The following is a 14,419-nucleotide window of genomic DNA, read 5'->3' as shown; positions in this document are numbered from 1 at the left end:
GAGGTCCAACAGAAGATTATAAGAAGAAGTCGATGGGTAGATAGAGAATACACTTGTGAGAACCACAAAGAGTTCAATTTCCTTGGAGAGTTTGATTTCCCAGAGAGCCAACAATGCTAGAAGAGTTTGAGCTTCAGTAGGGAAGTAGAGACAGAGAGGGCCAAGGACAGTGAGGTCGGAAGAAGTTTTTCAAATCCGGTGAGTGCATTTGCAAAGAGGCCGAAATTTCTCTAGGAGGTTGCACAGAGGCCTCATTGGGTAGTTCAATTTGTTGAGGAAGGATGACGTTTTTAGTTCTAGGGGTCGGGCAGAAGTTCTAGAGGGCTAGAGAAGCATTTTTCCAGACAGTAGCATGCAGGATGGCTTGATCTTCAGTTGTTCCGGGTTGATCATGTAGCAGATTGCACTAGGGTGACACAGAAGCTATGCAAAGTTAGGTGGATGACTTGATTTTCACTGGCAGTTGAATGTCGGGATTGCTCGAAGTGAGGCTAATTTCCCTCAAGACATTTTTGCCAATATTTTCTCTGCAAGATTTCTAGCATTCGACATCCAGATTGTACTCAAATAATTTCACTACTGCATAATAATAAAACCCTTAGCTGCTGCATAGGTTTTCCCAAGTTGGGTTTTTCTGAGGACCTTTGTCCAAAAATAACTGTGTTAATTTTTATGTGTGTGTGCTAGAATATTTCTCAGTTTCCAATTTATCTTCTACAAAATTTAATTTGGTGAAAATTGCAATAGAGAATTATTCGTCGTTTGTGTGGGCAAATGAGTTGTTAAATTAATTAACAATTAGAAGAATAATTTCTAGTTGCAATAGAAGTTGAAAATTTCACAAATAATTGTATTTTAGATTAATTAATTAGTCAAAATGGCATTTTCCCCTTCCATAGCTTAGAGTAGGGACCTTTAGCTTTAAAAATTAGAATCTCCTAAAATAATATAGGCACATTTCTTCTCATTTTCTCATGGTTGGATTGGGGGAGAATCCCTTAGCTAGTCTGAATTTTTTGCAATTTTATCTTCTTAAATTTTCTTAGGGAGGGATAAGTATGGCGACCTCTTGGAGAGGACTTACTGATGTTCATTTCACTCTTTTTTGGACAAATATTGGTGAATCTTGGATGAATGAATGGAAACCTATGTACGTGGACTTCTTTTTTCCTGGTTGTGTTTATGGATGATCATAATTTAGTATTAAGCAAGTGGGCACAGTGTTACATCTCCATTATCCCTCTTAAACAAACCCTTCACCCAAGTCTCTGAGGCATTAGCAAGTGGGATCCTGCCCTTATCTTGTCCTTGAAGATTGAAAGGCCTAAGGACAATGAGTGGACTTCCCCTAGCCTAGTGAACCTAAATCTACTCCAATCCTTTTCAAGTGAGTTGATTCTTGACCCCATATGCCCCAAAAATATATTGGCAAGCTAAGGCACTTGTATTCTATGCACTCATCACCACTTTTTTCTTTTAAATCGTTTAAACTATTTTGTTAGGGTCTAAATCTCCTTTTAATTCCCAGTTGTGTGTGTTTAGGGATCTTACCTTTAAACTCAAATATGGTAAAACCTTAGCAATCTTATCTCAAAGATCCACCTTAAACTCTAATTGTTCAAATCTTTTCATTGGGGCTCTTGACCTGGCTTGTCTGAGCCATTTGATCCCTAAGATCTACTAGAGAGAGACCTCCTTGAGCTAGAGGAGAGTTGGGAAAAAGAAAGAGGAGGTGACAATGGTCCCCTCTTGAGTACAGCAGATCTCGCACTTTAGCTTTTGGACTTTATCTCAAAAAGTGCGAGATTTTGTAAAAAAAGAAACAATCAACACCATCCAATTTTGATGAAACTACCTAATCCAAGCCTTCAAATATTGTAGAAAATGCTTAACATGCCTCATCAATGATTTCGGCTCGATTAAGAATATGTTTTTCTCTTAGGACATGATAGAGGAGCTCAACAATAAACACTACCAACATTAGGTTACACAGAGGTCTTGGTTCTCTTGATTTAAAAGCTAATCCAATGCCCTCATACATTATAGAATTTAATGGAAATGCCATAATCCTACCAATCTTAAAATTCTAAAACTATTAATATTGGTGAATTGAATGGGATATGAAATTCTACTTTCTCCATATCAAGTCCAGTGAAATTGGAACAACTCTCATCCATACAGCTCTAAGCTTATTCCTTAGAAGAATCTTTTAGTTGATCTTCTCACTCTGATATGGAGTGACTAATGCATCAAACATTTCCTTACCCATGGTCTTCCTGGTGATGTGAAGGATCAAGTGGTCCTTCACGGAGGTGAGGGTGACTTGCTTTGTCTTGACCATCTTTTTATATCCTACCCATTGCACAAGATCAATGAGCTCTACAATGGTACAACCTTTGTTTCCGTGAAATCCCAAAGATCATACTCCTCCAATAACATCTATACCTGACACTTCCATAGAATGAAGTTGGAGGGACCTTCCAATCTATCTTCATATATAGGACTAAATGTAGTCATACAATTGCTGACACAAGATCAATAAGCTCTATAACCTTGGTCTCCATGAAATCCCAAAGATCATACTCCTCCATTAGCATTTGTACCTAACACTTCAATAGAATGAAGTATCATCCCTTAACCATAATGTGCCTTCAGTGCATAAATAGATGATCCAAGTGAAGTGTGCCTCTATTAAAGATGAAATGAGCCATGCAAACATCCATCCTCCTAGAGATCTACACCCTAACTAAGAGTAAAAATCCCTCAAGAAGCTGCACCTAGTCTATGAATTGTGCCTTCTAACTAAATATGCATGTAACTACTTACTAAATAATGACATAGAAATGGAATTAAACTACTAAACATAGAAAAGAATCTAAATTGTAGCTCGACCAAGGATAGCACATGCGTGCACCCTCTATCTATCTCTCCTCCACAAATGCCCTACACCCTCTTAAATACTACAAAGAATTGCTAAAAGGAGAAAATACTACGGATGTTGTCTACTCTGTTGGAAGAGAAAGGAACCATAGCTAGAACATAGTCCAAGCTATACCAGATAGAAAACTAACACTAGAAACCCCATCACATCATAAGTTGTGACCGGCAATGACCTGATTGTGCCATTGCAGTATAGGCAATAGAGATATCAAGCGACCCAACCCCATGGAAAAGGGCATCATTTAGATGGACAAGGATGGGAAGCGAGTCATGAATTACTGCTCTAAGGTCATGAATCATTTCCCATTACCATCTTTACTACCTGCCACAAACTGTTCTTTGTCATTTTGCAGGGTATTCTCCATCTAGTAACTCCGTGATACCTCCTATTTGCCAAATATAAGGATCTTGCTATGGGTGTAAATTACGGGCACTCATGCTAGTAATATACTTTCTCATTAATTGCATTATTGGGAGTACATTGTTTCATGATTTGATCTTTATAATTAATTTCAGGTGCTTAAGGCAATCTGTTTGTAAGCATTAGTCTTTGGGCAAATCCCCAGGGCTCATTGTCAATGCATCCTATGGTCCTAACTTTTCAGCTGCCACCAAAATGCATATTTCTTTGTCCCATTTTCTCCTTTTGCACTCTTTAATGGGGCATGAAGACTTCTCATCACAACTTTCTTCCAAATTCTCCAAACAAATTTCACAGAATATAGTAATACACAATGATGATGCTTTGGAGTTCCCCAAATGTTAGGTCTGTCCAATCCCACATGTACAGGCTCCAAATAAATTCTTTATTCTGACGTGATTCCACATTTTTAAGATATTCTGACCAAGTTGTGAGCAGCTTTCTCACCAAATAAAAATTGTATCCAATCTGAATCCAATCACTATTTCCCCTTTTTCTTTCAAAATTTGATAGTTGCTCGCTTAATCTGTTATACCATTGCACTATTTATCCCTTTTCTTTCCAAATTTTATAGCTGTTCACATAATTTGTCATACCATTGGGGTCCCAATTTCTACAAAAGTTTTATTATATTATTTCCAAAGCTGTGAAGTACTGCCTCCTTTCAAGCTTCAAGAGCAATATAATACTATTCACTGTTCAGTCTAATGTTGTAAAGGAAAACTTAAACCATTGGTCTTGGGTTTCACAATTATGCATAGAATTGGTCAAAGTGTAATTTCAATTGTCTGTTAAAATCTAAACACCATTTCAAGTACAACCATAGAAAAAATTCTCTCAACAATGACAACCTTGATGCGGAAAAATAATTCTTTATGGGTGGATAGAAAGATTAAACCTACCCCTTCCCCTTTTTAAAACACTTCATACAAGATCTACTTTAAACTTAAGTTGCCTTTGCTACAAGCCATGACTTAGTGATGTCTATCCTGTAAAAGTAACTAAGGACTTTCTCTCAGCATCATCCACATATAACAAGGCTGTCTTAGCACGAGAAGCAAACTTGGTAGGTTTTCAAGTTAAGTCATCATTGTTGTAAGAGCTCCAACTTCCTACTAGACCATAGCGCATGATGCAGGAGCACATTTAGCCAGTGAAAATAAGCTACATGTAGTAAATAAGTTGCGAGAGCACACTTAGCAATCTATGAATAAATAGGCTGAATGAAAATCAGATAGGATTAGATATTTGTTATTGGCCTTAGATGAAAAGGTGCAAAGGATAAAAATTGGGTTGTCAATAATTCCTTAAGAGAAAATTTGTAGATGTCAAAAAAAAATTGCAGTCCAAGACAATATGCTGAACTAGGAGTGAAGATGACGATAATTGGGAAGAACTTCATGGAGATAGTCATGGGAATAAGATCTTCCCCTAATCTGGTTGTCAGATTTAATGCAACAAGGATGTTATTTTTTGTAGCATCAAATGTGTTCTAGCCACAAAATTTGGTGGAGAGGCTAGAATACATGAGATCTCCAAAACCCAGAAATCATTTCTGGAAATTCCACCTAGAAGTGTCTCAATTAGATTATTAACCATTTTTTAAATATTTCCTAAGTCTAAACTTAGGGAATATGGTTAATTAATCAATATTAATTGAGATAAGGTGAGAATCATCTAGAAACTCACACGGATCGATCTAGAGATGATCCTAGCCATTGATTAAGTTTTAATCTTGGTCGTTGGTGCTCCAATAGTGGATTATAAGAAGAGATCGATGTGGTGATGGAGAAGACACTTGAGCAGTTCGATTTCCTTGGCAGATTGATTTCCTGAGTAGCAGCAGTCAGTTGCCGGAGAGAGCCAGAGATCAAAGCAGTGAGTGAGGGAGGGGCAGGAACAGTGATCCAGAGGAAGTTTTCTAGATCCAGAGAGGCAACAGCAAGAGAGGCGAGTTTTCCCAATAAGGCAGCGCAGAGGAATGCATAGTTGCTTCAGAGAGGGCAGTTTGATTTGTTGAGGAGAAAATTCGTTCTCAGTTCCAGTTGTCGAGTAGAGGTTCCAGAGGGCCAGAGAGACAATTTCCTCAGCAACAGAAGGCAGAACGACTTCATTAGAGACCTGTCAGAGGCTTGACGTCATAAAGACTGTGTTGTGCAGCACAAAGGCTGACACAGAGGCTTGACGTCCTAGAGACTATGCAGTGCAGCGCAGAGGTTGACACAGAGGCTACAGGAGGTCGAGCTCTCTGTAGATAGGTTGTGTCGGGATTGCTTGTGGAGGAAGGGTAATTCCCTTCAATAATTTTGACCAGATTTTCTTGTTGTGGATTGCCAGTTTTAGGCATCCAGATTGTACTCATATTTTCATTGTTGCATAATAATAAAATCCCTCATTGTTGCACCGGTTTTCCCAAGTTGGGTTTTTCCGAGGACATTTGTCCAAAAATAATTATCTCATATTTTATGTGTGTGTGCTAGCATTTCTCAGTTCCAGCGCTATTTATTTTCTGCATTTTTTATTTGTGAAGGTTGCAGTGTGTTTTATTCAATATTTGCCATAGCAAACTGCAAATAAATTGTTAAATAAAATTAACAATTAGGAGAATAATTTCCAATTGCTACAATAGGATTCCATATTGGAATTTTCACATGGTATCAAAGCGCATTTGATCAGCTGAGGAGCTCAAAGGCAAAAGAAGGAATTTCGTTGTTCAACAAGCCAAAATTCCCAGGAGCTGCACAATCCTTTGCCAGGCAATCCAAGTTGCTTTAGGAAGTTTGATTTTTCTGAGCATATAGGTAGAAAAATCAATTTTCCAGGTCGAGTGATTCCAGAGGCAGAGGGAGTAGCTCAGGTTTTTTTCGTTGGGCAGATTTCTGGTTCGACGCAAGGGTTTTTGCAGCAGTTTGCTAGAGCAAAACCAGTGTGGGGTGGAAGAGATAAGCACACACAATAGAGGGAAAATTTTCCTCAAGGAACTTCGAGTCTCAGAAGTTTGATTTTTCTTTCCAGATTGGCAGTATTTGTGAGCAAATCTTCTCGCTCCAAAAAAGAGTGCGAGTAGCAAAGCAGAAGGAAAGAGGGATTTTTCAACATTTTCAGAGATGGTCACTGCAGGGCTTAGAGACCAGGATAGGTTGGATGGAGCTTCCAACTATGTCATCTGAAAGGCTAGGATGTCCTTCCTTCTACATGAATATGGCCTGAAAGCCTACATTGATAATGTAGTGGCAGTTCCCCAGGATAACGAACAGTAGAAAGAATACAAGAAGGAGATGGTGCGAGCGAAGCGGTCGACCCTAGATGGAGTGAGGGATCATATAGTCTCACATATAGCTAGCAAAGATACTTCCAAACAGATGTGGGATGCTCTCTCCACGTTATACCAAGGAACTTCCGAGCAACGGAAGATTTTTCTTGAGGAGAAGTTGAGATGCATCCGGATGCAGAAGGGAGAAGGCATAGATCCCTTCCTTACCAGGATTCAGGAGGTGCGAGACCAGCTGTCAGCTATTGGGGCAGCGCCTCAACCCATGAAGCTAGTGCAATTGGCCCTCAATAGTGTCTCAGAGGATTGGCAGGTCTGTGTCCAAAGCATATTGGGCAGAGATAGGCTACCCGAGTGGACAAAATGTGGGCCAATTTGCAACAGGAGGAGTTGAGACGAGCTCTGTTAAAGAGTTCCATTAGTGGCAACAGTAGTAGCAGATCGAAGGTGGTGAAGGAGGAGGAGAATGTGGCCCTCGCATCAAAGGGTCCTAGTCAAGGGCAGGGGAGCAGAGAAAGAAGAAGGACCCGTCAAAGGTCAAATGCTTGAGATGTGGTGAGCTTGGTGGCTACAGTACCCAGTGTCATCTCAAGAAGAAGGACAAGGAGGAGAAGCAGGACCAGCAGGCAGCTTCAACAAAGATCGACAGGTTGTCCTCCAAGTTGGAGGAAGACTTCGCGATGTTCTCAAATATACCTCCAGGAGTGAGGTGGGGAGATTTAGTACTGTAGTCCCAGAGAACTATAGAGATTGTGCAAGGTCCTTGAGGAGTCCACCTCATGGATCATTACCTGGCTACAGGGACCCACGGTATTCAATAACAGGATGGATCAATGACAGTTGATGCTGTCAGTACTAGAGTGACAGCTGCAGACTAGTCGCAGTCATAGGTTGGGGAGAGTAGTGCAGTGTTGACAGCAGAACAGGTGGCTCAGTGCAGACTTGGCAGCAGCGCAGATGCTTTAGTGACAATGCAGATGCTAGTAGCAGTCAGAGACTCAGGAGACAGATGCATCATACTGAACATAGTTGATTCAGTATTTTGGATGTTTTTCAGTTGTAGATGTTGCAGTTACAACAACAACAGACGAGAGGGAGTTGCAATGCAGATGCAGCGTTGGCAACAGTGTGGCAGTGTCAGCAGAAGCACAAATGAAGCGTATATCAAAGTTGTGTAGTGGTTGGTGGGCAGCAACAGCGAGACACCAACAACGTGATAGGAGATGATACAAAGACAAAGTGTTGTTGCAGGGTGTGCAACAGTAGAGCACATTCCTCGCTAAGACGGAGTGCGGATGTGTTTTATCCACGAAATTTGGTGAAGAGGCTAGAATACGTGAGATCTCCAAAACCCAAAAATCGTTTCTGGAAATTCCACTTAGAAGTGTCTCAATTAGATTATTAACCGTTTTTTAAATATTTCCTAAGTCTAGACTTAGGAAATATGGTTAATTAATCAATATTAATTGAAATAAGGTGAGAATCATCTAGAAACTCACATGGATCAATCCAGAGATGATCCTAGCCATTGATTAAGTTTTAACCTTGGTTGTTGGTGCTCCAACAGTGGATTATAAGAAGAGATTGATGTGGTGGTGGAGAAGACACTTGAGCAGTTTGATTTCCTTGGTAGATCGATTTCCTAAGTAGCAGTAATCAGTTGTTGAATAGAGCCAGAGATCGAAGCAGTGAGTGAGGGGTAGGGACAATGATCCGGAGGAAGTTTTCCAAACCCGGAGAGACAGCAGCAAGAGGGCCGAGTTTTCCTAGTAAAGGAGCGTAGAGGACTACGCAGTTGCTTCAGACAGGGCAGTTCGATTTGTTGAGGAGAAAAATCGTTCTCGATTCAGTGGCCAAGCAGAGGTTCCAGAGGGTCGGAGAGATAATTTCTTCAACAGCAAAAGGAAGAACGACTTCCTCAGAGACCATTCAAAGTCTTGATGTCATAGAGACAACGCAGAGGCTTTAGGAGGTCGAGTTCTCTATAGGCAGGTTGTGCCAAGATTGCTTGTGGAGGAAGGGTAATTCCCTTCAATAATTTTGCCTAGATTTTCTTGTTGTGGATTGCCAGTTTCAGGCATCCAGATTGTAGTCATAAAAACCCTCACTGCTGCACCGGTTTTCCCAAGTTGGGATTTTCCGGGGACATTTATCCAAAAATAATTGTCTCATATTTTATGTGTGTGTGCTAGCATTTCTCAGTTTCCAACACTATTTATTTTCCGCAGTTTTTATTTGTGAAGGTTGCAGTGTGATTTCTTCAGTATTTGCCGAAGCAAACTGCAAATAATTTGTGAAATAAAATTAACAATTAGGAGAATAATTTCTAGTTGTTGCAATAGGATTCCATATTGGAATTTTCACAAAGGGGAATTAAGATAGGAAAGAAAAATAATTTAGGATTGATAAGGGAAAACATATATTATTTCAAAACTTGGAACAGGAAAAAAGAAGATGAAATGTTGCAAATGTTGCAAATTTCCTTGAACAGGGCCGCTCAAATTCGTTCCACAATGGGAGAAAGATCTAGGAGTGAAAACAAGTTGCATATGCACACATTTACAAATTTGCAAGGGCACACTTAACAAACTGTGGATAACCATTGGCATAGAGATAAGATAGGATTAGATAACTATTTTTATAACTGTAGTAAAGATAGATTGGGATAACAATGGAAACTCACTACACTCAAATAACTTAGAACTGGATGTTGTAATGGAAAACTAGAGTATAAAATTAAAAAATTTCAAGCTAGAAAAATTGTCGCCATTAACTATAGGTAGCTGATTTCTGATTGGAATAAATTAGGAGAAAGTCTGGAGGTTTGGATGGGTTGGGGTTGTTGGTTATAAGGAATACCTTCTCTACTTTTAATCTATTTATTGTGAAGTTGATTTTAAAATGAATCATTGCTCGCTCCTATATTATCATTGTTGATAACATGATGTATGCTGTTGGAAATTGATGAGTTATGGGCCTACTGTGTTGCCCTATGTCATAATATTGTCAAGTCAGAAATCCAAGACCAAAGAGTCAACCTCCAGTAAAATTTGGATGTGTCCAAGAAAATGGACTTGCTATGATGGTAAAGGAAGACTAGAAAGTTGTTATTGTTGAAGAGATGATGATGCAAGTAGGTTTGTGGTATCAGAGCAAGTCACTCCTTTAGGCCTGATCTAATTCTTTTTTAATGCTCCTTTACTTAATTTTTTTTTCTCTGCTCTAAATTTTTTGCTACTAGCATCCTCCCTATTTTCTAGCTGCTACAGTTTCTTATTTTCCAGCCATTCTACATTCACTTTCTTTCTTAGTATTTATCTTTTTCATCACACAGCTGCATTTCCATCTTCCATCTCTTTACCCATCTTCGGTCTCCTATCCTGTCTTTTTTTTCGTACCACCTCTCATCCTGCATTTCCTCACTTACCTCACGATTATGTTATTTTTACTGCAGCCTTTCTCTACCTCCATTTTCTACGTATACCACTACCAATGTTTGTCATTTAGTTCTCACCTATTTTTGCTCATATGTTTCCCACATATGTCAGTCTGTTAATCACATTTTGGAGGGCTTCGTGGTCACTTCCTCTCAACTATTCAACAGATTGCCACCACACAAAAGAAACACACATAGCTAAGGCCCATCTACTCTCTTTTTTTGTCATAGTTCCTCTGCCTCATCACAACATCTACAGAACCCATGGCCACTTTTGTTAAAGTCTGCAACATATTCGAAGTTTAGGTATATCTCTGGTGTGGCTTGGTTCCGTTCCCCACCCAAAATCCATGAGTTTTTATATCAGGAGCAACATTTGGAGCGGGTTCCCTTTGGAGATGTGTCCTCCCACCCCGCTTTAGTAGGCAACTGCTTCACATTCAGCATAGCAGCATTCGGCTTGTGTTCCTTTGGAGATGTGCCCTCCCACCCCAAGCTACGTAGGTACCTGCTACTTCATCAACAGTCAACACAATAGCATTCGGCTCAGGTTCATTTGGAGACGTGCCCTTCCACCCCAGGCAATATAGGCACCTGCTACTTCATCAACAATTAACATCACATCACATCAACTCCAGCAGCATCCAAAAGTCATTTTAGTCATGGCTTCACACTTAAACAGCGAGGCGGAAAGCAGGGGATGCTTTCCATCTAAACCGGGACGAATTGGGCAGCCAGCTGCCTGGCTCATAATGGCAACTTATAAAGCAGAAGGAAACATCTCTTCCTAAAAAGACATAATCATAAAGGAATATCTAATTAGTTAGTTAGCTTTTTCCTATGCAAATCATTTTGGCAACTCATTAGGAAGAAGGCAAATTCTAATAATGTAATCTTTATAAAAAGGCTAGCAAGCCTCATGGTAATACAAGTTAATATATTTGAGTCTTTTTCCCTTATTGTGTATTATTGTGTCCTGATTCACTTGTTTCTGAGTCGAGGTTTTGGAAGATCCAGCTGAGAGATGAGGCTCTCTAAGCCTCACCTCCGATCAATTGTAGATCAGTTTGCACCCAAGAAATGGTGCAACACATGAAGGAGAGTTGGTTGAAGCCTGAAGCAGGTGATCCGTTAGATTTGGACATTGAAGAGGAACTTTACTACCAACAAGAGAGTGATGCACCTGAAGAAGAGAGCAAAATGGTAGACAAGAAGCATGCAAGAAGAATTTCATACAACAGTTTGCAGGCCCCATAAAATTGCAGATGAAGAAAAAATGAATGAAGTAAACCAAAACAAACAAAAAACATTGTAGATTGGTGAAGTCATGATAGGCATAATGCCTATACAATAGAGAGAATTTGTTGAAGTACAATCCGAAGGTATGGAGGGTTTGTTGTAGCCGAAAGAAAAAGAAAGCTTTGATTAAGTGTCATGCCGAAGAGAGGAATTTATGGCAAGGACCACTAGTATATGGAAAAATCAAGGGCAGAGGATTCCCTTAACGAAGATGAATATGGAAATGTTGTAGCAAATAGTGAAGATAGTTAATAACTTAATTGTACGCAGTTCTTACAAACAGAAATAGAGGTACCAAGGAAATAGGTAGTGAAGAGATTGTAGTAGAGAGAATTTGCAATTGCAGCAACAAAGGTAGATGATGAGGATTGCGAGATTGAAGTAATGAGGCAACGAAAGGCACAACAAGATGAGATGCCTATGGGAAGTAGGTGTTTCCAAATTTGATGATATTGTTAAACTATTTGAAATTACTGACCTGTATGTAGATGATGCAGAGAAAAGTTAGACCATATTTGGACCAAAGAAAAGGATAAGGATCTTCTACAAATGAAATGGTGCAAGAACCAATGTTGCAAATATCATGTCAGTGAATATATCATCAAGGGTTTGAAAATAAACTGATCAGCAAGATCCGCAAAAAATGTCAGAAATTATTGCAATATATTAGCAACCATACTTGGACCTGAAAAACTCGAAAAATATTGGAAATGGTCACCTGAAAATCTAGGAAAATATTGGGAAAAATCAGAGATATTTGCAACAGTGGCAAGAACACACTGAAAAATATGTGGAAGATGGCCGTGAAGACAAATTTGAGAAGAGGAGGTCGTATGGTGATGGGTCTTTTGATCAATAAAGTAAGGAAGATCTCGTAAAATAAATGGCTACAACGGATCAGATTATTTATTCTACACCGGATCAGAATCAGATTGTGGAAATTCACCAAGAGTGAAAAGAGTCAAATGGGACTGGCTATGGCAATAATGGTGCAAAAGATATAAATTGGGATATCAATAATCCCTTGAGAAGAAAATTCGTATATGTTAAAAGACAATAAACTCAATATTATTTGAGCTCTGGATAGATTTATATTTCAATTTATTCTTCATACCTCTCTGTGCTTGATAAATCCAAAGTTAAAATGGATCTTCCCTGGTGTATACTTCATTCTAACAATTAAAATGGTCCTCTGATCTTTGTCGCTGCAAGCAGCAGGTTATATCATTTGTGGTATCAGAGTATTGTCGGTGGTGTTGTAAAATTTCCCATTCTATGGATGCTTAAAATTTGATTGATGTGTCTGTGGCTATCAGAATATAGTGAGATCGGAGAATTCTTAATGTTGCAAGCCAAGGGAAATTGATGATTTCTGGGCCTACTACATTGCCCCGCATCAACCCAACAGAAAAATTCCTATTCTTAGTCTGTTAATCATCACTGCCATTCTTAGAAAAAGCTGTGTGTTACTTAATCCAAAAAAATTGTCTAGAGCCTCGACTGAAAATGCTTCTAGGTGCTTAGCAAGTTTTGTCACAAAGCGATTATTATTAAGCACGTATGCAATGGCAAATATCTTCCTGAATTGGAATTAATAAGCGATTATTATTAAGCACGTATGCAATGGCAAATATCTTCCTGAATTGGAATTAATATGAACGTCTTTTTTATATGTTTCGAAAAACAGAATTTACACCCAGCTCCCTCCATTTGAAACTCATGCCGCCCAGCTAGGAAACACCACAGCGAGAATGGAACCCTGGACAACAGCTTAAAAACACTCTGTCTACCACCATATAACCAATGCCCCCTTGGCAATAGATAGAGAAATTCAAAATTATGTGAGTGGAGAAGCCAGTAGCTGGCTAAAGAGAGAACCACAGGCAAACAAAGACGAAAGAAGACCCCACAAAACAAGTGAACCAACACTTGCAATCAAAATTATTATATCAATGACGGATAACATGGACTATACCGTAAATCCATACGGTATCTCCCAGGGGTTCATCATACATAACATTTTTGTACTACATATCCACTATGTCAGGACTTATACCCAACATAGGTTAGTGTTCATAACTGTGGAGAAATCAATAGAATTGACATAAACTTATCATGTGAACTGTAACAGAATAGAAATTCAAGAGACAGCACAGCTGAACGACAATAATTGATAGAAAGTACTAAAGTTTCAAAGGAGAGAAGTACAAACCCAAGCAACATAAAACATAAACCTCCTAGTCTGATTGATTGGCTGTGATCCTTCAAATGGCTTGTCGAGCACAAGGATTCCAAGCAACCACGTACAGCTCCAATTCTGATGGATTCTTTGTGATCCTGACTTGTCAAGCACAAGGATTGATATCTGCCAGTTAAAGCAAAGTTAATGATGGGGATGAATAAATACGGCCATATTCAAGACTTTTTCATTAAACACGTCACACATCAATGTTATCGAAGTCAAAATGATATGAAACTGTTTCGAAACTCTCCCATAAAATATTTGATGTTTGCGTCACCTCTGATGTCATTTCGCCTGTACTGTTTTGCCAAAATGATCACCCGTGATGTAATTTCGCCTCTTTTTTAGATCAGAATGAAATGAATCTACTTTACATTTTGCCTGGTCTGTTTTGCCTAAGTCCGTGATGTCATTTGGCCTCTTTCTTAAATCAGAGTGAGCCTGTTTGGCCTAAATGATCATCATCCGTGATGTCATTTGACCTCTTTCTTAAATCAGAATGCTAAATCTTCAGGAAAGACCCCCCAAAATTAGTAGAAATTTTTTGGAATGGTAAATTTTAAAATTATTTTTTTCCTAAAAATAATATAAAAAATATATATATATATATATATATATTTTTATAATAATTTTTTTATTGGAATTGTAGATTTATTTAAGTATTTAAATATTCAGAAACACATTTTAAATAATATTTAAGATTTTATTAAATTAAATTTTAATTAAGTAAATAAAAGAACAAGTTTTCTATAAGTCACATTAAATTTTCTTTTCACTCATATTTTCTAATATTATTTTATTTAACAATCA

At 38.6% G+C, this 14,419-nt stretch overlaps 1 pseudogene across 1 annotated transcript in view; it reads right to left on the bottom strand.

The window, feature by feature from the left end:
- The window catches only part of LOC149200423 (uncharacterized), a 139,300-nt pseudogene extending 125,493 nt beyond the window's left edge, over positions 1–13,807 (bottom strand). Inside the window, exon 1 of the transcript XR_016253842.1 lies at positions 13,580–13,807. The product of XR_016253842.1 is annotated as an uncharacterized LOC149200423 (transcript). The remainder of the gene's footprint in view (positions 1–13,579) is intronic.
- Positions 13,808–14,419: the final 612 nt, after the last annotated feature.

The sequence above is a fragment of the Pinus tabuliformis genome, chromosome 2_1, assembly GCF_031772625.1.
Source record: "Pinus tabuliformis cultivar Carrire ecotype Pingquan chromosome 2_1, CPIR1, whole genome shotgun sequence".
Classification (NCBI taxonomy): Eukaryota; Viridiplantae; Streptophyta; class Pinopsida; order Pinales; family Pinaceae; genus Pinus; species Pinus tabuliformis.
Note: the sequence above shows the minus strand (reverse complement) of the source record. Positions and strands in the feature narration are given on the sequence as shown.